Source organism: Gorilla gorilla, chromosome 7 (assembly GCF_029281585.2).
Source record: "Gorilla gorilla gorilla isolate KB3781 chromosome 7, NHGRI_mGorGor1-v2.1_pri, whole genome shotgun sequence".
NCBI classification, from domain to species: Eukaryota; Metazoa; Chordata; class Mammalia; order Primates; family Hominidae; genus Gorilla; species Gorilla gorilla.
In genome coordinates this window covers 116,350,448-116,374,784 of record NC_073231.2, presented here as the reverse complement: position 1 = coordinate 116,374,784, position 24,337 = coordinate 116,350,448, and the positions used below count along the sequence as shown (strand labels likewise).

Below are 24,337 nucleotides of genomic sequence, written 5' to 3'. Positions count from 1 at the left end.
AAATTATGAATCAACTCCCCTCACTTAAAAAGACAAAGGCAAATTGAAAAAAAAAACAACCAAATTCTAATTAAAACATTTTGTTGTTATTTTAAAATATTCCTGAGAATGAAAAAGTCTTGTTCAATTTTTGGCTCTTGTAGAAAATATCAAGTTTAAATATAGTCAGAATCTAAAACTGGTTTTAGAAATGTCCAGATCAAGTGTGTGTGTGTGTGTGTATAATATATATATAATATTAAATGTATATAATATAATAAGTATATATTAGTGTGTATCATATATTCTATAAATATATATGATGGTGATAATGGGAGGCAGCAGAGAAGTGCTGGGTAGAGAAGGGCAGGGTCCCCGGTGAGGGTTCCATCTTCAGGCTTCTGCCTGCAGACCTAAGTGAGAATGGGCACTCCTGTTTTTGTGCCAAAATGTTGCATTTTCCAAGGCCACTCTGGCACACTATGCCTCCCATCCCGTACCCATGTAAACCTGAGACCTTAGTGGACACACACCCACATGGTTGTACATCAAGAGGAGCTGTGGAGAGCAGCAGAGAGCGGAAGAGAGTGGCAGGGAGTGGCAGAGAGCAGCAGGATGGTGTGACAGAGAGCAGCAGGATGGTGTGGCAGAGAGCAGCAGGATGGCATGGCAGAGAAGGAGAAAAGAGGCACCTGAACGTCAAGAGGAGTTCGGTCATTCTTGGTTAATCTCCCCTTGGATAATCTCCAGGAGAAAACTATCTCCCCTACCCCTCCACCTTCTGGCTCCCCATCCATCTCACCGAGAGCTACCTCCACCACTCAATAAAACCTTACACTCATCCTTCAGGCCACATGTGATCCGATTCTTCTGGGACACTGGGCAAGAACTCAGAATACAGAAGGCTGTCACACTGGCCCTCTGCCCTTGTGATAAGGCAGACGGCCCACTGAGCTGATTAACATTCAATCTGTCTGCAGACGGCAGAGCTGAAAGAGTTTTGTAACACTGGGGCTGCAGGCAGTCACCCCTAGACACTACCATGGGGCTGAGAGACCAAAGCACTCACCTGGGCCTCTGCACCTGTCCCTCTGCATGCTCCCCCTAGGGGCTTGAGCTGCAGTGCAACCAAAGAGGCAAGCCAATCCCCTGTCACACGTCCTGCAAAGGAAATAAGGGAACTCTCCTGTTTCAATCATAAGTAAAATGTGCATTATGTATATGTGTGTGTGTATATATATATATATATGTGCATTATGTATATGTGTATATATATATACACACACACACGTATATATGAGATATATATATACACACACACGTACCATGTAGTATATGTAATACTTAAAATTCATTTGAAATGAAATATATAGAAAACCCTCAAAAAATAATGAAGGAAAAGAGTGAAGGAAAACTGACAAGGTGAAATTTAAAAGTTTTATTATAATTTTGTTAAATATTTATGTGTGTACATACATTATCTATATATATAGTCTTTATAGCTATATAATATCTATATACTATAAACAAATCAAAGAGAGAGAAGCAGAGAGAAAGAGATACAGAGAGAAAAATCTATATGCCTCCTCTCCACATAAACATGGTGCTGGAACAGAGAAATATAGAAAATTAGATTCAGTTATTGCCCCAAAGACACATTATTCAGATTTGTCAGGAATACAAGACACAGAGACCAGGTAAGTAGAAAATTCTGTGTTGGAGATCTCCTTGTGTAGCTGTTTGCATAGCTTCCCTACCTGAAAGATCCAACATTTAAATGCTCACATAAAATGTTAAAAAAAAAGAAAAAAATTAAATGTGACTGAATACACCATTAAATCTCCTAACATAACTGCAGCATTCTAACCACTATTAGTCATTCAAACAAGAGTTATGAAATACTCAAAACAAGGCTTTTTCTTTCATTTTTAATTGTGTTTTTAGGTAGAAATTATTCTCATTCATGAACCTGCAGGGGATAGTACAGATGGAAATGGGAGCAGGAAGGACTTCCATCAGAGTTGAAAGCAAAGGAGAGAAGAGGAACACTTAAAAATAGATTTCCAGATTTAATCATCTTGAAGTATGGTGTTTGTTAGGTTTTTAAAATGCAAAAGACATGCAGCAGTATTTTGTTTTGAGCTCCACAAACATAACAGGCTGATTTGGTACACCTGTTGTCATCACTATTTAGCATAAGACACATATCTTGAGTGCATGTGCAACAAACCGAAAATCTTAAGTATATTTTGCACAACACATGTGAGATTCTAGATGCAGGTGTTATGGCTAAAAAATGTGTTCCTATAAAACCTTGACAGATGAGTAAACAGAAATTGAAATGATCTTGTGCTGTTGGAGTATAGCAGAATATTATGAATTACAATACCTAGCATTTTCTCTCAAGGTATGGATTTCCATTAACAAGAATGCAGAATTAGCTTTGCAAATGGTAGGTGCAGGTAGGTGCAGGAAGCCATTATTTCTGAATGCCAGGTGGTAGCCACTGCTATGATTATACTGGTACAGGAACCATTTTGTCTCTAGTTTTCCCCATATTATCCTTCACAGAAAGTAGAATGATGACAATACAGTAGGTATTTGTTTTACTGGCATTGTCCTCATTTCCAGGCATACAATCTAACCTAATCACCAACCACTGTCACATCTCTGTATCTAGTCAAAGACTAGTTTGGAAGAGGAAGCACCTGGATTCTATTGTGCTCTCTTCTACTGTTCATTGTAAATTGAGAGTATTTTATTTCTCTCCATTATTTCCAATGTCCAACCGATATGATCTCTCAATCAATGACAAGATATGTATGCCATTGTTGATGCATTTTTCTTACTACATATTTTTGATTTGTCAAGGATTCTGAAGCTCTGCTACTTACAAATATTTTCTCTTATCTATTGCCTTATTTTTAAAATACACACTAAAATGTGCAACAAATTCCCCTCCAAAAGACTTTCCAGTGTCTCAGCTCTTATGTCATTATCACCACTCACACGCATGCATTCACATGCACACACACATACATGCCTGTAAATGACTTAGCTACTTTTCATAATTCAACCAGGGGTCTTCAGGTATTCAGGGCTAATTTGCATAGTATAAGTGGAGAAAAAGAGACAGATGTATTTATATCTTTCCTAAGTGGTCCTTTATAACTATTCAGATGTCTTTAAAATAGAAACTGTAAGAGTTGGCATTTTATAATTTATCCTGCTTTTCAGGTGATTTTTCTTTCACACAGTGTTGGGAAAAATATATTTCTGCCAAAAGTATTTAAGAGAGTTGCTGACAACTATTAAAATAATAGTAGTCCAGTGTTAATCATAGGTTATTAATACAATTAAATTCAATTTAAAATGTTTTCACAGTGGGCCTAATTAGAGAAAAGCACTGAATTAAATTGTCATAATTGCAAAACTTCATCAGGTGGTAAATCCCATAGATAAATAGAGCCATACTCACAAGTGTATGTGTCAATAGAGGTACCTATCTGTGTGTTCATTATTAAAATAAAAAAAATACAGAAAACCATATTTCTTCTGTATGATGCAATGAATGCAACTGTTAACTTTGGAAGAAAACACAACTCATAGAAAATTTTTAAAAATTATACTGGAATTAAGTAATCCATGGATTATACCATCTTCTTGTTATAATTCAGTACTTAGGTAGGAATATGAAAGGCCTGGTTAAGTACCTAAGTTAATCATGGTGAGGAAAAGAAGCTCAATTTTTAAAAAATATTTTAAATTTCTTTAATTGCTGAATGCCTCTTTGGCTAATATTTGAAAGATCATTATTTAGTCCTACAACTGATGCATTTTCCCACTTTCTCATTATTTTGTTTGCAAGCCACCTAAAAGTCTTATTTCCTCATATATTTGACACACTACCAAAATGGACCTGAGCTGTTATCCTATAGTATAATGTTGGAATCCTATGCTGTAATCACACAGGATAATATTGGAAAAATAGGAGTATTTAAATTATTTATTTACTTATTTTTTATTCTTTTGAGACAGAGTCTCACTCTGTCACCCAGAGTGGAGTGCAGTGGCATGATCTCGGCTCACTGCAACCTCTGCTCCTGGGATTCAAGCAATTCTCATGCCTCAACACATGTAGCTATTACTACATGTGTGCACCACCACAACTGGCTAATTTTTTTGTATTTTTAGTAGAGATGGGGTTTCGCCATGTTGGCCAGGCTGGTCTCGAACTCCTGGCCTCAAGCGATCCTTCCACCTTGGCCTCCCAAAATGCCGGTATTACAGATGCGAGCCACCACATCCAGCCTAAATTATTTTTGAATGATATTTTTTCCTTCTGTTTTCAAATTATTTCCAACAGTTTCTAAAGACATGGTCACAGCTGCCTGAAACATGGCTTATTCACTCATATCACCTAGATCACTCCCAAATGCTCCTGAACTTGTGGTCAGCCTTTCACATGGATATGAAATTTGTCCTGGTGAATCTACCTCCTGCTGCTGCTGCTGCTGCTGCTGCTGCTGCTTTTCAAATAGGTTTCTCTTCCCTTCCAAAGCTCTTTTGAAGTGAGATTTGTCCCTGAGGTCTATGGAATATCTTGAGATAAATTTCTGGAACTGCCTTGCATACTTAGCTGAATAGCTCTGCAGAGATCTGCTTCTTCATCTTCCAGGTCAATTACTTGGCGACTTAGTCCCAGAGCCCTCTGCAAATGCTCCTCATCATCTATCATTTCTGACCCATCATTTGCCTCTAAGACTTATTCCAGGTCTGTTTTATGGAACCTTTGCTGTTAATTTATCTAAGTCTTCTGCAATAAGTTTTGGTCCATGCGTTTATTGGACCCTAATCATCTGCAGGAGTTGGTTGGCCTCACAGTCTGGCAGATCATCCTTAACAAGAAATATAGAATAACATTCCTGTTGTAATTGAGCTGAGAAAAGTGCAAGGTATTTATCTGATGTTAAGTCTGAAACCGTCAAGAAAGTTTTTGAATTAAACTTTGTTTTCCTAACTTTCTAACTGTAAACAAGTATTATTTGTAATTGCATATAAATTATCTTACATTTATAGGGTTGATCCTGAGCCTTTGATACTTTGGACTACTGAACAAGATTAGGTCTAAACCCCAAATTTTCAAGGCATTGCTTATAACTTGAATAGAGAAAAAACAAAAACAAAAGGAAAAAACTGTCACTTATATTTCCAGAAGCCTGCTGTAAAAATGTGTTTCTAGTTTCTTCTCTAAAACTCCTCCTTCTGCCATTCTCATCCTCTGTTCTTCAACTAGCTGATGTACAATTGAAGATAATTCCACAGGGCTAAAATATTCTCCTTATAATAAATCATGCTGGCAATGCTGAGCACAAAGCGAGCCTTCTTGTTTGTCATGAAAGATGGACTCCTTGTTTATTTGTCTAAGAAGCTCGATTTTTAACCATTTATCTTAATTTCAAAAATTGTTTCACTGTGTTTTCATTTTCCTACTGTGTGTTTTCTAAAACATCTGTTTACACCAAGATATCTTAATTATGCTTTAATGTTTTTCTTGCTGTGGCATACCAAAATTTCTGTTGGAAAAAAATGTATCCCACTTTCTTTGGTTAATGGGTTTGATATTTAATTATGTCCGTTGAGTAGTACTAAAATTATATCTTATGTTAAACTGACATCCCAAGGATTCTATGGCAATAGTCCAAAATCATAAGAAGGACTATGGGCTTCTAGTAACGGTTATTAATATAGCTCTTTAATGTTTTTAAGACAACCTTCTAAACAGACTAAATTTTCTATTCCTGTGTAAATTGCTCTAAGAATTATTAATAGCAGCTTAAAACAACAAGCATTTATTATCTCACATAGTTTTTGAGACCAGAAATTCAGTAGTGGTTTATATAGCTCATCTTGATTCAGGATCTTTTATAAGATTTTAGTAAAGCTGTCAGTCAAAGTGCAGTCACCTGAAAGTTGACAGAGACTGACGGATCTGCTTCCAACGTAGCTCACTTGTATGGTCACTGGCAGAAAGTCCCAGCTGATTATCACATGAGTCTCAACATAAAGCTATGCTCCCTTGCAGCTGACTTCTCCCTAGTAAGTCACTTTAAAAAGTGAGATACTAATTCACATACCCACAACAGTGTATAAACATTCCCTTGTCACTACAGTTACACCAACATCTACTGTTTCTGATTTTGTAATAATGCCCAGTACCCATAATGGAGTAAGGTGGTAACTCATTGAGGTTTTAATTTTTATTTCCCTTATGATTAGTGATATTGAGCATTTTTTCATATTTGTTGGCCATTTGTATATCTTCTTTTGAGAAATGTCTGTTGTTATCATTTACCCACTTTTTAATGGGATTATTTGGTTTTTTTTCTGGTTGATTTGTTTGACTTCCTTGTAGATAGTGGATATTAGTTCTTTGTTGGATGTAAAGGTTGCAAATTTTTTTCCCAACTCTGTAGACTGTTTATTCAATATTTCTTTTGCTGTGCAGAATCTTTTCAGTTTAATTAGGTCCCATTTATTAGTTTTGGTTTTGTACCCAAAAGAAAAGCAGTCACAATTTTAAAAAGACACCTGCATGCATATATTTCTTGCAGCAGATTTCACAATTGCAAACATGTGTAATCAACCTAAATGGTCATCAGCCGATGAGTGGATAAAGAAAATGTGGTATATATACAACATGGAAAAATACTCAGTCATAAACAAGAATAAAATAATGAGTTTTTTCAGCAACTTGTATGGAACTGGATGCCATTATCCTAAGCGAAGTAACTCAGAAATGGAAAATGCAATACTACATGTTCTTACTTAGAAGTCAGAGCTAAGCTATGGATACACAAAGGCATGCAGGGAGGTATAACGGAAATCGGAGACTCAAAATGAGGGAAGGTGTGAGGTGGATGAAGGATGAAAAATCACCTATAAGGTACAATGTACTCTATTCAGGTAATGGATACTCTAAAAGCCCAGGCCTCATCACTATACAATTCATCCATGTCACCCAAAACCACTTGTACTCCTGTAGCTATTGAAATTACAAAAACAAAAAGAGGGACCCAGATGGAGGTCACAATATATTTTATAACTCAATCACAGAAGCAACATACCATCAATCTGTCATATTCTACTGGCCACATAGATCAACCCTAGTAGAAGGTGGGAATGGACTGCACAATGGTATCAACACTAGGAGGTGGAGACCAATGGAGGTTATCTCAGAGGCAGGCAGCCATATACATGATTGAGATAAGCCCACATTACTTAGTATTTGAGAACTAGAATAAATTTCTTAAAAGTGTCCTTTAATAAGCCCATCAGGGCTCTAGGTGAAAAAAGTCCTCCTAAAGCCATTTTATAAATAAGCATAGCTTATATTATTCTATGACATTTCCTTTTGGTCACTGCTTGGTTATTTATAGGGCCTCTGTTCCACCTGCTGTCCAAAGCAACCAGAGGGACTACATAACACTAGTTAACTTGATGAGCTCTAAATATGTAATATATCTCCCTCCATTCCCCAACACATAAGCCTGAAACTTGAATAGTTATAATGTTGTCCTGAAGACTATAAAATGTGTTTTGAACTAACAACCAATCTTTGAAAAATGTCCTCCCATAAGTAGAATGCAGTAGGAGACAAAGGACAGAAGTTGAATTACACCTAAATACATACTTGGGAAAAAAGTGTATTCTTATCCCCCATGATTTGTGGCTTTCCTCATTTGAAAGTCTGGGCTCTGAAGAATGCTTCCAAGAGATTGCCTCTGGCCAATGTAGCTTTTCATATGATTAAGTCAAAAGTCAAAACGGGATATTTATATTGACTGGGATGATCAATCCTCACCATCCAAATAGGTAAATATTACATAATGGAGGGAAGAATACGGATAGAATTCAGATGAGCCCATACTGCACCCACTAGCACAACAGACGGAGGCCTAAATGTTATTGTAATCTGTACAGGCAGGAACACCAAAGTCACAGATATTTCATTAACGTAAGTTTGGATCAAACAATTAGGTAGATAACCCTGTCAGGTTGAGATTGCTGTCTCAAAGCAAGAAGAATTTGAAATGGGTGATAAAGGAGGTAATTTGTAAATTATGTGTCATAAACACAAAAACTAGAGCCTTTATCCATTTTTAAATCTTGGCTAGTGTTTGCACTTATATTTATATTGTAACAAATTTCCTCCTGTAAAAAGCAGTAAGTATTTTCTAGAGAATTCAAACATAGAATTGGATGCAAAAATTACTGAAATTTTAGGCAATTTTCCCTTGGAAATGAAATTTGTTTCAGTTGTACAATAAATAATTGTATTATGTCATATAGGATCTTTTTTTTCTAAATAAAAGAAGATTGCATGTATAATTTTGGTTACAGTAGATATTTGCTACTTGTTAATTATCCATCATGTAAATATCCTTTAAATTGTGAAGGAATCCCTAGTGTGATGGCGGAACTTGGGGCAGGCAGGGCCCAATCCTACATTCACACCGTAATAGCTCATAGACATATAAACTTGGGTTGAGCTTGAATTCACATGTTTCTTTCTTAGGCATTGAATGTTAAGGGAAAGTGAAAGCTATTCAAGAAAATTTCAGGTTATTCAAGTCAAAAGAGTCACATTTCCAAGAGTGGCATTCCTGAGTGGTGACAGGGCTGTTTCCAGAAACATTAATATTCAGAGTAGCATCTAGCCAGTCTGTTTCAGTAGTCTGTTTCTACTGGTTAGTTACCTTGTTCTTGCTTATTTTTTTTTTTTTTCAGCCTGGTCCTCCAGATTTATCCTAGGAGCAATTTTATATCATCTAGTAAGCTATTTTCATTTTCCTGTTACATTTCTGTTTTTGCTACTGAGTAGTAGGAATTTGAAAAATGCTGCTTTGATGTATATAGCAAGTATATACTTGTCCTTGATGGAGCTCCTGAATATAAGATAAAAAAGTCAACAATCTGTTGATGAAAAGAGAAGAGAAGGTGGAAATTATCAGTTTACACTGCACCATTTATCAAGTAAATATGGGTTTGGAACATCTATGTCAAATTTATTGCACAATAAAACATAAAGTATTATGGTTGTGTATTTCTTTTTGAGTCTATCTTAAACTGTTAGTAGTTTATAGGACAGTTGGTAGAAGTTGGAGCAGCATATAAAATATTGAATATTGCAGTTAGGTAAGTCCTAGGGCTGTGAAATTTGAAAAGGTTTGCTAAGATTCTTTATTAAATCAAGAGCCAACTTTACAGACTCACAGTGACTCAGAAAATTGTATTTACTTATTTATGTGACAGAGAATGAAACACAGCAATGCCAAAAGATCAAACTGAAAAATAGTTTTAATATTTTGTTTAAGAAAGTACAAATAATTTTAATCACTTCATCTGCTTTTTCTGAATTTTCCTGTTATACTTGTTTTCTCAATCTATTCTTTTCTTCTTGAGATAGTGTCTCACTCTATCACCCAGGCTGAAGTGCAGTGGACAATTATAGCTCATTGCAGCCTTCAACTCCTGGACTCTAGCAATCTTCCCACATCAGCCTCCCTACAAGCTAGGACTACCTGACTAATTTTTTTGTTTGTTCTTCTTTTTTGTAGAGACAGGATCTCCCTATGTCACCCAAGCTTGTCTTGAACTCCTGACTTCAAGTAATCCTCCCACCCTGGCTTCCCAAAATTTGGGGAAGGCACAGGTAGGAGCCACTGTGTTCAGCCTCAATTTTTATTTATACATATCATATTGTTAGCTCACCTATAAAGTCATTTTTTATTTACATTTTTATGTGATCACATCCAGTTTTATAGCTTTAAATAACATCAATATTCCAATGCTTCCCAAATCTCTCTCTAAATCTGAGCTTTTCTCTGAACTGCAGATTCATATACACAACCACATAATATTAGCTGATGAAACCATATGAAATTGATGACATTTGACTTTTTTGGGCTCACAAAATATTTATATTGTTCAAATTATCCATATCTTCACTTGGGTATTATATAGTAATATCACATTTTACATTTTTGAAACATAGCTCATAATTTCCATCCCCTTAAACTCCTTGTTAAAACTTTTCCTAATACAGGCTTTCAGTCTCAGTAAATGGCAACACATTTTACACATTTGCTCATGATTGAAACCAAGAAGGTTCTTGATTGGTTATTACCTCACATAACTCTAAATTCAGTACATAAATAAGCCCTGTTTTTCTATTTCCAACATATCTGATAGCCACTTCTTTCTATCTTTAGGAATAAAATCCAGTTGAAGTCACCATTACTTCTTATATTGGCTAGCATTATGGTCTCCTGATTAATTTCCCTGTCTCTACATATGACCACTTTTAAAGGGTCTATTCTGTTCATAAAAGAGAAGGTATTTTTAAGATGTAATTTATATCATACCATTCCTATACTAAAAATAATTGTCTCCATATCACATTTAGATAATCAATATTATTTATTTATTATTTTGGGTCATTTTTATTTTGATATAATTTCAAAATTACATAAAATTTAGAAGAATAGAACAAAGAACATTCATACCTAAGCAAAGGATATATGAATGGTAATTTTTTTAATGTTTCTACCCATTTGTTTTATCACTCCTCTCTGTTCTCTCCTCCTCCCAACCTTCTTTCTCCTCTCCCTCCCCCACTACACTGATTGTTTTTGGAGCCATCTGACGGCAAGTTGGAGACATCATGACTCTTGATACGATTCACTAAGAAGGATACAATATTACCTCCTTGGCATCCCTATGCATAACCTAAATCTAATCATGAGGATACATCAAATAAGCCCAATGAGAGGGGCATTCTGCAAAACATCTGGTCTTTACACTTCAAAAATTCAAGGCTGTGAAAGATAATAAATATTGATTATTTACAAAGCCTATAAAATGCTACATATTCTGAGTCCAGCTATTTTTCTGACTTCATCCAGCAACACTCTTCCCTTTCTCATTATGTTCCAGACACTCCATTGTTTTTTGTTTATATTTTTCTCCTGCAACATGCCAAGCTTGCTCCCCTTCCTTAGTATCTTGCTGGAGAACTCTTATCTTAGATCTCTTACCTTAGATTTTCCTACAGTGATCACCTTCTTGTTATTGCTTTTCCAATTCAAATTTTATCTAACAAAAGTAACTTCCTTTAGATAGACTTATATTTCTCTCCCACAGTACTCTGTTTTCTTTACCTCATAAAACTTCACGAGGTATAGTATAGTACTTTTACTTTTTATTACCTGGTTTTTCCTATCCTCCCTCCCCTTTATCTTCCAGAATACTAATTGTTTTACAATTGGGGCTTGCCTACCTTCATTACTATTATAAACTCTGCACCATGTTCCAGTCATCTGGTAGTCAATTCATAAATGTGTTGAAAGAATGTAGAAATACATTCCGTAAACTGATAAAATGACATAGACTATATATTCATTTTTAAGAGGTTCATGCACCAAGAAATGTGTAAAGCAATATATTTTGATAAATTATAAAATACTTCATGAATATTTTGTCAGAATTTTTAAATATTTAATAATTTGATCTGATTTTTATATGTATGAATTATTCTTTAAGTTACCTTGGGTGCACTTACAAGTCTAGATGAGCTATCACTTAACTACCTTGAAAGAAGGGTTTGGGGTCAATAATTGAGTTACAGTTGCAAAAGACATAGCACATCTTGTTAAATTTTGAAACATGAGTATGACTTCAAAATAATTATCTAGATTCTGGCTATTAAAGAAAGAGGAAATTAAGATGGCAATAATTACTGTGATGTTGTCTTGTATAAATTTAGCTAAACTGGAATTATGTAATTTCAAATTGCCTTTCCTTTAAGGTTCTAGTGTAGTGTTGGCTACAAAATAAATTTGTGCAAGGTTTAGAAGGTGGAAGTGAAGCAGCAGCAGCCCATGTTTAAACTCAGAAATGTGATGTAAAGTTAGGTATGGTTTCAGATGGCTCATATTGTACAAGTCTGCCAGATTATCTTGTTGGCATGAGGAAGTAGTTGGATCTGCAGCACCTGGCGCTCCCACTAGGTCTCTGTCTTCAGCATCTTCAAGTACTTGGCCAAGTGCTTTTGAAGTTCCATGGTAAAGTGCATCAACTCTATTGTAGGTCATGCACATTATAAAGTTGGAGGCTTCAAAGCAGTAAGAGAAAAATGCAAGTTCAAATTTCATTTATTCTCATTGCTTACAGGCCAACTACATGGATTTTTAGTTTAGTTAGTTTTTTTTTTTTCATCATGCTTTGTAGTGATTTAGCAGCCTGGGACAATGTAAGATACAATTTCTCAATTAAAGACAAGTTGCTGCAACTGTCCCCTCCTTAAATTAAGAGTCATGATGTTTGTTGAGATTTTTAGATTTACTAAGTGACAAATACCTCACTTGGGCTTGCTAATCCAAAACTTTTATCAAGTAACCTGAGAAGCTACTAGTTTGGAGTGTGGCTCCAATCAAGAAAAGGCTCTTCAGCAGATCCAGGTTGCTTGCAAATTGCTCTGCCACTTGGACCATATGACTCAGCAGATCCAATTTTTCTTGCCATTTCTATGACAACCAGGTATGCTGTATAGAGCACTTGGCAGGCATGTGCAGATAATCATAATGCACCTCTAAAGATTTTAACAAAATTACACCACCCTCTAGGGATAACTATTCTCATTTAAGAAAACGATCTGTGCATGTTACAGAGCCTGAGTAGAGACTTAATGCTTGACCATTAACAACAAATTTATCATGTGAACATCATGAAAAGGTTGTTGTCTGACTGACTGAACCATAAAATTAGGTGAGCACAGCAGCACTTCATCATCAAGCAAAATTGTTATATATGAGATTGAGTTCAAGTAAGTCCTGAAGGCTCAGATAAGACATCTTAGAAAGTGGTCCACATGTCCATTGTTCATATGCCTGTTAAATTGCTTCCTCACTTTCAATACTTGATATGGTTTCTTATGTCCATTAGACTGAAACAAATACTCTAGCCCATTTATAAATGATTCTACATAATATGTTGATACTACCTGAATGTGGAGAGCTACAAAGTTTTAGCCTCATACTGGAAGATCATTTAAAAATCATGATAAAGGAAAATCTGTCCAGTGGACAGAATTTTGAGCAGTACACCTGATTGTTCATTTTACCAAGAAGAAGAAAATGCCAGATGTAATGGTCTAAAGTCATTCATGACAAGTGGCAAATTATCTGGTTGGATGATCAGGGATGTGGAAGGAACACAATTGGGAAACTGGTGACAGGGAATTCTGGGAAGAATTATGTAGATAAACTTCCTCTGAATGGGAACAAAATATAATGATATTTGTGTTCCATATGAAGGAAAGCCAAAAAGCATTTCAGCAATCTTAAAACCCATGTGGACAAGCGGAACCGTTCTGTGGATGCAAACCAGTCTCTGCCCAGATATCTCTGTTGCAGCCCAGTGGGCATAGGAACTTAGTGGTTATATCAGCAGGGATGGATGTTATGCTGTGCTCAGTAATATGGGGCTTTGACAGCCAGCTTGATCTGGCTAACTATGGGTGAGTGACCAACATGCCAACAGCAGAGATCAATACTAAGTTCTAATACTGTGCCATTCCCCAGGGGGATACTGGCATGCTGATTACATTGAACAGCTTTCATTGTGAAAAGGGCAGTGCTTTGTCTTCTCTAGAAGAGATACTCTGGTTATTAATTTAACTTTCCTATCCAAAATGCTTTAGTCAAACTCATCATCTATGGACTTATCAAATACCTTAATGACCCCCTCAGTATTCTTCACATCATTCCTTTTGAACACGGAAGTTATTTTATAACAAACAAGGTTAGGCAATGGGCTCATACTTGTTGACATAACTAGTCTTACCATTTCCCTCACTACACTGAAGCAGGTAGCCTGAGAGCATGATGGGTTAGCTGTTTCTGACTACTTAGTTATGGTACCAGCTGGGCAGCAAACACCTTGCAGACTGAAATAATGACTTTCATAATATGGTATATGCTTCATATCAGAAACCACTATATAGTTTTTATGTTCTTCTCCTATTCAAAATTAACTGTCCAGAAATCAAAGGGTGAAAATGGGAGTCATTTCTATTACCTCTTGTATTCACTCGTGACATTTTGCTTCTCTTTCTCAAATTCCTAGAATTTGGGGCTCTGCAAAATATAGGTGTTTGTTTCCATGGGATAATATTTTCACCAGAGGACACAACAATGATAAGCTTTTGGAGAAATATACTGCAAACTTTAGAGAACAGAACATGTTAGAATTTGGAGAGGAGGCAAATTATCATTCAAAACAAGAGTGTTAGAAGAGACCTCATAGACAAAATCATATTTAAACAGAGAGTTGAAGTGGGATACAATGCCATGAAGAACTCTGGGAGGTACCAGCAAAGGGAACAAAAGCGCAAAGTCCTCAAGACGATATCATGCTTCACGTGTTCGAGATCACCCGTTCTTAACATTTGTAGGGTCATGGACCAAAGTACAAATAGAGGTTTATAAACCATATATTTAAATACTTTAAAACTATAAATCAAGTTAACAAATCATTATAATCTATATTTGACAATTAAACCTTTATAATGACTGGGATTTGGGACTCTGAAATTCCACACAGGAGCATATACCATTGTGGGAAGGGCAAGCCCTCAAAGTGGGACACCAGACTGATGTTCACCTCTTTTCTTCTTCCACCCTGGGCTTTTGTATCACACCACAAAGGGTCACATGTGTTTGTGGGAATTACTCTGGCATATCCAATCTCTTATTCACTTCCCAATGAACACAGCCTTTGGCCACTCCGGGCCACCACACTTGTGAAGGTGGTCCAGGGAAGAGGCTTGTGTAGGCCCTGGAGGTGGGATTAGAATCTTTTTGATAGGGAATCATGGGATTCCAGGTGTTTGTAGCATATTCTAGAATTGCTATGTGCATTGGTACATTCTCTGTCTCCACAGACTCCCATTTAGGGGAAGAGTATTGCTACAGGAAGGCCGACTAGAACCATTTAAAATATCCAGCTCAGAAAAGGAGATCCTTCTTTATCTAATGGCAGTAGCAGTTTGAGGACTATCCACCAGGCCATGTGACTGCAGTAGAGTTGGAAAGAAAGAATGTGCTAGATAAAGTTATAGAGAAGTAGGAGCTAGAACACAATTGTCAGTGGTTATCAGCCCCAGTTGCCCATTAAGATCACTATGAAAGTACCATTGCTTGGTTACCAACTCCACAAATTCTGATTCAGTTGATCTGGTCTAAGGTTTAGCCATAACAAATTTAAGAATCCCTGATGACTGAATGTAGAGTCAAATTTGAAAACCACATATATATAAATATAAATATATATATATATATATATATAAACTTTGTTTTTCTCTCTGAGATAAGAGGTTATTGGATAATTTTGATTAGAAGAGTGCCACAAAATTATGCACATTCAAAAGGAAATTAAAATAGCAGCAGGATGAAGAACAGTTTCTAGGGAGTATAGAGAAGATGTAGTGAGATCAGTTTAGGAGGCGATTGAAACAATACTGGAAAGAGATAATGATGCTTTAGACCAAAATGGAAACACTAATAGAATTCTAGATGATAATACTGATACAGAAGTCTGAAGTTCAGGATAACTCTCTATATATACTTTTTTAAATAAAATAACTTTGCATCTACAAGATTTTGGAATAGTACAGCTTTTAGACATGTTTATACAGTCTCAGCTTTTCAACAGTAAAACTTGAACAGAGTTGCAAATAATGATAATCTTTTCACTTATTTATAAATATTCATGATAGCCAAAAAATACTTAAAATGATATAGAAACATGATAAATCATATTTGTACCTTGCTATTTATACCAGCTCTAGATAAATTCTATGTGTATTATAACACATTAAATACTATTTGAGTTACTAGGTTAAAAAAGTATATATATATATATATATATATATATATATATATATATATATATATACATACAATAGAGCCTCAAGTGGTCCATCATTTTCTAGCTTACAACTCAGATAAGTTTTATTAAAAATCATCATTAATGTCAAAATTAATGAAGACAGGTTTTTTTGCCAGATGGTAAAAAATTGCATACTTTCCAGAACTATGGTTAAGTTAGTAAACATGTGATTTTTGAATAAACTGGCTCCGAACCATTATTTAAATACACATTAGAAATATTATTAGCTTTTATAATTTTATTACAGGAAAAAGTATGGACTTATTCCCTCGAAAAGAGAACTAGGGCAGGTGGGATAATTTAAGGGGGAATGGTGAGAAGCAATGTTGAGGTATATTATTATTTTAAAATGCAATAACTGAAATTATAAACCTTCAGATCTGTTTCTCTCTGTTACTTGCCTCATGTTAATATTGTTTATGAATATGCTGCAACATGTGCACTGTCAGAACAAAATCTAGAAAAGACCCTGAATGCCTAAGCATTTCAATTCATGCTTTTACCTATCTATTTTTCATATGTTATATTTTTATTGTGTCCTATTAACCCCATTAATAAGGGAGGAATTCCTGCCTTAGGATTATGAAGATGGCTGAACACATGACTCTTAACACTGGACAGATGAAATGGACAGCAGTTCATTAGTCACTTACACTCACAGTCCAGTGGAGGAGGACAACCCATGCCATATTTGGCAGTTGCACTTGGGAATGGAATGGACAACCAGGTACTGTGGGAGGCACGCTTTGTAGAATCTAGAGTAGAGTGACTTTTGGTTTCCTTGTGGGGAAGTCCTTATGTTGTTTGCATAATTCTGAAGGCTAACAGGAAACTGAAATCCACCACTCAGAGATAAGCAGAAAGTATACCTGTTCTCTGAGATAAGGAGGTTTCTTTGACTAGGTGTCATCTGCAAGAGCAGAGCAGGCAGATATCTTGCCAATTAGGTCATTTGAGGCCCTTCTCATTTTACCAAATGTCAAGGCAGCACATATTTAATTTTAGACCTTACACGACAAGTTACATGGAACGCTTATATATTATTTATCTATAATTTTTATCTATCTATCTATCTATCTATCTATCTATCTATCTATCTATCTATCTACCTACCTATCTACCTACCTACCTACCTATCTATGACATTTAGGGAGAGGATGAATCCTTTGTGCCCTCTTCACATCTTCTATAAGAACATGCTCTTGGCAGCTATGTATGGAGCTGAAATGTGGCCAAACTGCCCAAACCAACAGGCAAACCCAAGAACAAGGAATAAATGCCTAATGTTGCATATGTCTGATTTTTGGGGATGATCATTTCATACTTAACAGAAGCTGAGTAATGTAGTAATCAATCCAAAGTATTTTAACAATGAATATGTAAATGATTGAAAGGATTCATATTAATCATCTATGGAGTACACACATATGGGTTTCTGATTATGTAGATTTAATTTTTATAAAAAACATTTCTGACTGTGTCTCACTCTGGGTAAGCCACACACTATTACAGTTTCTTTATTGCATCCACCTTTTCTCAGAATATATGCAGAATTTGAGCAGTAAATTTCAATTATTTGTATATTGCTTTGTAAATAAATACATAGATGGATAGACAGATAGATAATTGAATGATAAATTATAAGGAATTAGCCCATGTGATCATGAAGGCAGGCAAGTCCCAAGATCTTCAGGATAAGTCAGCAACCTGGAGAATTGATGGTGCCATTCTAGTCCAAAGACTGGCAGCCTGGAGACCCAGGAATAGCCAATGTTTCAGTTCTAGTGTGAAAAAAACAAGTGTTCCAGTTCAAAGCCCATCAGGCAAGAAGAGTTCTCTTTTAGTTGGCTGGTGGGAGGCAGGGATTGGCCTTTCTCTTCTATTTAGGCCTCCAACCAATCAAATCAGACTCACCAATATTACGGGGGCAATCTGCTTTACTCAGTATATTCATTTAAATGTTAATCTTATCCAAAAACAAACACTCTAACAGAAAAACCCAGAGTAATATTTGACCAAATATCTGTGTACTCTGTGATCTGGTCAAATTGACACAAAATTAACCACCACATTATGTAACCCAGACCTATCTGGAACAATGTTATCACCTTGACATGAGAATAAGGGAAGGTTAGCGTACAATTCAACTGTAGGCAGAAGGCAGATAAAATGAAAATCACATACCTATGGAAGTACCTGTATCATAGAAAGGTTAATATCCAGCAGGCTAGAGGTAGAATTTAGAATTGACTAATTTAAACTGTGCTAGAGTTGGTTTTTATCTCATGTTCAATAATTAATTTTCACCAAATTGTACAAGAAAATGATACAAGAATTTGTTTCTGATGTTACAAAAAACTAATTTTTCTTCAATAATCCTTTTTTTTTGCATCTGTTAAATCAATTGACTCTAAATAATATGTCACTAGGAAAAAAGTCCACAAATAATCTGTCATAAAAATATTGAATTATTAAATGGTAGACAAATAGGCTTCATTAATTTACTTAATTTTTAGAGACAGGGTCCCTAAGTATTTAAGTAGTTTAATAAACTCCTTTCCTCTCTCCCAGGCTGGAGTGCAGTGGTGCTATCATAGCTTACTGCTACCTCAAACTCCTGGTGTCAAGCAATCCTCCTACCTTAGCCTCCCAAATACCTGGGACTACAGGCATGCACCACTACAACTGGCTAATTTAAAAAAAAAAAAATTAACAGACAGGCTTTTGCTGTGCTGCCCCGGCTTGCCTCAGGCTCCTGGCTCCAAGGGATTCTCCTGCCTACACCTCCCAAAGCACTGGGATTTACAGGTCTGAATTTAAATATAGTTTTATTCAACTAGATGGTCTCATCTTAAATATTTTTCTTGACAATAATATGACCAAATTATCAGTATAATAATACATTATTTTCCAAGAGATCTGACATTTTTATCAAATTAACTATTGCAATGAAAATTAATGAATAAATTTTCAAGTGTTTGAAAATAATTATATATTTGGTCAAAAGGAACATATTATGCATGTACAATAATATCAATATCTAAAAAAGGCTCTGTGAAATATTATGGCACATAGAATTCAAACCTACAAAACTGGCATAAGCAAATATTTATTTTATAACTTACTTTATCATTTTAACTGTTAAAAGTAGGCATACATGTACATTATTGTGATTATGCAACAAAACACTAAAAGTATGGAAAAAGTTGAAAAATGTGAAAATACATTAATCAAAATATTAGGAATAAGTATTTCTGGATTCTGGGATTATGGCAATTTGTATTCTTATCTTTTTTGTTTATTTTAATTTATTGAAAATTAACTTCCACAAATACTAGTATTTGTGATAATATTATCAACAGATAGCATATCTTTTTCCTTCTGATTGGTTGTTTAGCATGTATTTGTTTCCTAAGTTACGTAGTTAATTCCAATAATATTTTTGTGGATCTATCATGTGTCACAAGTGCACAATCATTCTGATCACAATTATGAAAATCTAATATTTTCATTTCTAATACATTACTTTTATAATACATTCATCTGATAGTTATTATTTCTGTTTCATTGATTAAATCATACTGGGAAAATAATTACCCTTATATGCTGTTGTCAATACGGTTCTCTTCTTCCTCACCTAACATTGGAAAACATTTCAAAAATAAAATTATAGATTTAAGGAAAGATTTTGAAAGCAAATATAATGGAAATTTTCAAAAATATAGTAAAAAGAAGAAAAGTATAATAAAGGCTGTGAATGCATCAGCAGCTTCAACAAGTAATTATCAACAAATGACTGTTTTATTTCATTTGTATCGACAGTTATGTTACTCATAGAGAATTATTTTGGGGAAAACTCAGATTTTTATCCATACATCCAAAAATAATTAATCAAAGATGTATTTCTTAAGAAAGGCATCCTTTTAATAGGAGAGCCCTAATGTGTACTACCTGTTTGTAGATGAGAACAATCTAATAATACCGTCAACTACACAGTCAAATTTAAAGTTTTCTAATTTTCTAAAAGTTTTAGATAGTTGATTCATTTGAGGAAATACCAAGTATGTTACTATATTATGGTTTTATTTCCTTAAAGCAGCTTATAGTTAATAGATCTCCTTCAATTCTTTTTTCATTATCATGAAGAACATAATAAATGCATTTTTGGAGTAGAATAAAGTCCAACATTCTATTACTTTGTGTCAAGTCACTGAAATTGCTTATTATATTTCCATTTACTTTACATTTTTTAAAAAGTTCAACTTATATTTTAAATATAGAAAGTATATGTGCAGATTTGCTGCATGGGAATATTGCATGATGCTGAGGTTTGCAGTACAAATCCCATCACCAAGATAGTTAGCATACTACCTAATGGGTAGTTTTTTAACCTACCCCCTCCCTCCACCCTCTAGTAGTCTCTATTGTTTCTGTATTTATGTATACATATATGTTTGTTCAATGCTTAGCTCCCATTTACAAGTGAAACTATGAAGTATGGGATTTTTCTGTTCCTGTGTTAACTTACTTAGGATCATGGCCTGCAACTCCACTCATGTTGCTGCAAAGGATATTATTTTATTCTTTTTGATGGCTTCATAGTATCCCATGGTATGTATGTATCACAGTTCCTTTATCCAATCTACTATTGATAGGTACCTGGAGTGATTCCAAATGTCTGAAATTGTGAATAGTGCAGCAATGAACATATGAGTGCATGTCTTTTTGGTAGAATAACATATTTTCTTTTCGACATGTCTACAGTAATGGGATTGCTCGGTCAAATGGTTGTTCTGTCTTAATTTTTTTTGAAAAAAGTCCAGACTGCTTTCCACAGTGGCTGGACTAATTTACATTCCAAACAACAGTGTATAAGCATTCCCTTTTCTCTGCAGCCTCACTAGCACCTGCTGCTTTTTTGACTATTTAGTAATAGCCTTTCTGACTGGTATGAGATAGTATCTCACTGTGGTTTTGATTTGAATTTCTCTGATGACTGCTGATGCTGAGCATTTTTTATATGTTTCTTGCCCAATTTTATGTTCTCTTTTGAAAAGTTTTGTGCATTTTTTTAATAAGGTTGTTTGTTTTTTGCTTGTTGATTTGTTTAAGTTTCCTATAGATTTTGGATAGTAGGCCTTTGTCAGCTGCATAGTTTGCAAGTATCTTCTTTCTTCCATTCTTTAGGTTGTCTACGTGCTCTGTTGATACTTTCTTTTACTGTGCAGATGCTCTGTAGTTTAATTATATCCCAGTTGTCTTTATTTGACTTTTATGTCATAATCTTATAATGCAATAACTATAGAATAGAAACATACTATATTCAGAATTTAGTAAGATAAAATGTTTTATAAACTACTTTCTTAGATTTACTCTCATATATTATAAGTGTTTTCAACATAAACATACATGAAACGAAAACATTTAACAAAGTTATGGTCTGAATGATGAATATCTTTTATTTCATAAGGGAAATAGCTGTAGTCACTAAGTAAACAATATATTATAGTTATGGTATATACACTAGTGTTAATAAAAATGGTCTGACCATTTCTTCAACTCTAGTTGGAGAAAAATCATAGCAACATGGTCTCATTTCTTGTTTGCTACTGAAAGCAAAATAACTGTGTTTTGATTAATAATTATCTCTAAAATTTTAAGTGTATACAAATGAGGTGAAACACAGCGGGATAGAGATGCACAGCATGTCTAATTGAGAAAACTGCATGATCAACAATATTGTGTTATACCAAGAGACAGACGATAATCAATTTTGCAGAAAATTGGCCTATGACTGATTAACAAAACAAAGATAAATGAGACTAAAATATTAGCTGACAATATTTCATATAACAGCAGAAACATAAAATGTTCATGTTTCTAAGTCTGAAAAGTACAAAAAGATGATGAAAATAGAATAGTAGTAATAAATTGTCAAAGCATCATAGTAAAATTATCAATTTTCTAATTCAAGGGCAAAAACTCATCAGAAGAAATAAAAATGCATGGGTCTTTAGTGGAAAATGCTTTTCAAAAATGTTTCATGATACCAGCTCAGGTCATGACTCTTAGCTTATCTTGTTTAGTCTGTCAAAAACTGGTGACTAAGAATCTAAGTGTTGACAAATGTAGAAAAAAAAAAAAAGAAAGTGCTTATTTTGTTTGATTTGATTTGATTTGATTTGATTTGATTTGATTTTGAGATGGAGTTTCCCTCTTGTTGCCCAGGCTGGAGTGCAATGGTGTCATCTCAGCTCACTGCAACCTCCACCTCCTGGCTTCAGGAGATTATTCTGCCTCAGCCTCCCGAGTAGCTGGGATTACAGGCATGCGCCACCACGCCCAGCTAATTTTGTATTGTTAGTAGAGACAGGCTTTCACCATGTTGGTCAGGCTAGTCTCAAACTCCTGACCTCAGGTGATCCACCAGCCTCAGCCTTCCAAAGTGCTGGGACAGGCGTGAGCTCCCACACCCAGCCGAAAGTGCTTTCCACTTACACCCTAACTGAGAACCTGTTTTTTAGTTGTTGGTGTTTAGGTTTTAGGTGCATTTAAACATATATATTTTAAATGATAATCAGTAGATAAATCAGTATACATACTGTGCAATACTCATTAATCAGTTGTAATCAGGACATCTGATGTATTTTACATGGTTTAAAACCAGAATTTCTTTGATACAAAAAAAAAACACTCAAATTTTGACATAATGGAGTATGGTTTATTTTATAGCTAAGGGAGCTGATATTTGAAGAGAATAACCTGCTTATACAAATAAGTATATATGACCCAGAGAGTTTGCCACAGATCAGACTCATTATGCTTTTCGATCAAGAACAAGACTGTTCAAAAAACATTATGCTAGGCTTCATTACATCGTGTGTTTTAGTGTTTGTCTTATTTTAGGTTTTGATTTTAACCAGCAGAATTTAATTTTATCACTTTGTATCACACATATACACATTCCTTCTGGGAACTTTGAACATGAGATTAAGCCACCTTGGCTTGGCTCTGGTCCTACCTGGTTCCCTCTGCTGCTGGTGGCCTATGCCAAGGTCTTCATCTTCAACATTATTTGTTACTCTGTAACTCTTCCTCCTTCTTCCTTTGGCTCCAGTGACATGTTCTCTGCGTTTTCCTAATTCATCCTCACTCATGCATATTTTTCTTGGTTATATCCTATTTCTTTTCTCCATTTTTAAAACTAAAAGTGATCAAATCCTCTTTTATATCGACATTTACTGGTGATGCCTAATTTTTCCCACCTCAAACTTCATCTTTCCTCCAACCTTAGAAATAGCACTGTCATTTACCAGGTTGTACAACATCTTGAAATCTACCTTGACTCCTTGATTTTCTCCAGCCCATTTTCATTTGTCACATATAGGATTTTATTTTTGAAGCATATCCATTTTGACAGATTTCTTCATTGATGCTGTTATAATATATTCTCTTTTTCTCCTAACTTTCTAATTGCCCATTTTTAATCTGCCAGCAAAGATCCATTTCTCTTTTGTCTCTATATTATTTCATGCTTCTAGAAGTGCTGTTATTTTGTCATTCAAATAACTGTGTTCTGATAATTCCTGAATCTATACCTCCAAGCCAAAACACTGTTCACATAAAATCTGTGTAGCCGGTCTCATTTCTGGAATGTCTTCTTGAATATTTCATATGTATCTAATAATGATACAATATGTAAAATTATTGAGTGCTTATTATGTACCTGGCCCTAATCTGAATGTTTCTATTCTGTTTTTTTCTTTGAACCATCACAGTAACCCTATGCTTTTGTTTCTATTGATATCCATACTTGATTACGGAAAGCTTAAATAACACACCTAAAATTCACAGTAAATGACAGCACTGGATTGTTAAACCCACATAATCTAGTCCCACAGAGAACACCTACACAGCAGACCCACTTAAATACACAGAAAAAGCAAGTCATTATTTCCCTTTTCTCTATCTATTTTGTCTCAATAACTCAAGAACTACTAAAGATAGTAAGACTATCTTTATAGTGGATTTAGCTCCAAAGCTGGGGCATATTCTACTCCATCCTATTCTCCTATATGGCCTCTCGATCCTACACATATCTACTAAATCACGATGTGTTGTCAATTCTAAAGCCTATTTATCATTTAAATTTGTTCACTTTTCTCTATCTCCTTTGCTTATCCAAATTCAGACAACTATCACCTTTCAAAACATTCACAGCTTCTCAAAACATCCCGTTGCCATCAAGGTAGGCTACTTCTTATTTCTTTTCTATACTGTAGCCTACACAATTTTAATAAGATATTCCCATGTCTTCTTGAGCTTTAAATACTTCAACTGATGTGCC

General features: G+C 35.0%; 1 long non-coding RNA gene and 1 pseudogene across 4 annotated transcripts in view; both read right to left on the bottom strand.

Moving 5' to 3' along the window:
* LOC134759115 (uncharacterized) overlaps window positions 1-24,337 on the bottom strand; it is an 891,009-nt gene that overhangs the window by 306,287 nt on the left and 560,385 nt on the right. The gene's annotated exons all lie outside the window — the stretch shown is intronic.
* On the bottom strand, window positions 4,400-23,147 carry LOC101124755 (ataxin-3-like; annotated as a pseudogene).